This window comes from Armigeres subalbatus, chromosome 3 (assembly GCF_024139115.2).
Source record: "Armigeres subalbatus isolate Guangzhou_Male chromosome 3, GZ_Asu_2, whole genome shotgun sequence".
In the NCBI taxonomy this organism is placed as follows: Eukaryota; Metazoa; Arthropoda; class Insecta; order Diptera; family Culicidae; genus Armigeres; species Armigeres subalbatus.
Genome location: NC_085141.1, coordinates 261,433,817 through 261,435,055, shown reverse-complemented (window position 1 = coordinate 261,435,055; position 1,239 = coordinate 261,433,817). Strand labels below are relative to the sequence as shown.

At 38.3% G+C, this 1,239-nt stretch overlaps 1 long non-coding RNA gene across 1 annotated transcript; it reads left to right on the top strand.

Moving 5' to 3' along the window:
- The first annotated feature begins 313 nt into the window (after positions 1-313).
- Positions 314-1,053, top strand: LOC134219337 (uncharacterized). The gene is made up of 2 exons (XR_009981541.1): positions 314-444; positions 511-1,053. It is a non-coding gene; the product is annotated as an uncharacterized LOC134219337 (long non-coding RNA).
- Positions 1,054-1,239: the final 186 nt, after the last annotated feature.

Below are 1,239 nucleotides of genomic sequence, written 5' to 3'. Positions count from 1 at the left end.
GGCGGTATTCCAAAACCATGAAACTGAGAAAAACGATTGTGAAAATCCGATGACATTAATTAAATCCTATTTAGCCATTTCAGCATTTGAATACCATTTTACATGCTTATATTGTCCGTTAGGTGTCTCGTTGTTATCTTATCAATCATAATTTTACCACTTATGTTTTATTCGGTTAAAAATCGAAAACAAATAAATAACGCCTCAATTTTTCTCACCGTGTAATTTCGCCTAAAATTGTTCGCCTGGTAAAACTTCAGCAATGGAAATTCGCCATGGAATTCTGTCATCATGTTTTCTTTGTTTGTTGTTCCGCCTTTGCTCTTATACCAACTATATCAACAATTGTGGAAGTACGCCTACGAATTACGAGTTTTGATTGCAGTGATTATTCCTTTTCAACGTTCTAACTTCTTAAGAATGCGGTGGAAAATAGTTCTATTGGTAATAAACCCAACATCAAATCAGTGAAAAGCATAATTTTAATATAAATCTGTTTTCTTCTTTCAGAAGCATAGACTCGAGTATGTCTACCAAATGCCAGGAGAATGCGTAATGTGGAAAATGATCGGACAAGGCACAGTTTAAGTGCTCTGATCCCTTGTTCACCGGGACCATTTCCGGAATGCTCATACTTTCTTATCAACGAGTCGCATATTCCGTCGGAAGTGCAATACCCGGAATCCGTTAGCGCTTGCTTTGGCTCGTTGTATGTTTCCCGAATGGTCTGTGTCAAGCAAAAGCAATTCTGTCTATCGAAGACGTACTTCCAGGACACTCCGAAATCTTGAAAGCTAACACTGTTACACAGTAGAACATCCCAATCATCAGCCGGACCGTATCCAGATTGGATGCACTTTTCGTTCCGTTGGACAATGTTTGTTGCAGCTCATCGACCGAAATGTAGGCGCTCCGATTGCGGTCAGAAAACAACTATGATCAAACAGTTTTTAATAAGGTGTACCTTTCGTTGTATAATTTGATACTCAGTTTGTACTTCAAATGTGTAACTATATATTAAATGCTGCAGTGGCGATGAAAAATATGAACAAACGTTAGATTCCGTGACTCTGTAATACAAAGTGTTCGAAATCGTTCCAGTCGTCTCCATTTGAACTCTGCGCATATGATTGCTTTGTGTTTTGAAAGAAAAGATTCCATTGTATGATGTATTCAACTATCAAGTTGATTATTGCCTTGATGCATGCTTCTTGATGCAAGCAAGACCATGCTGAGGGT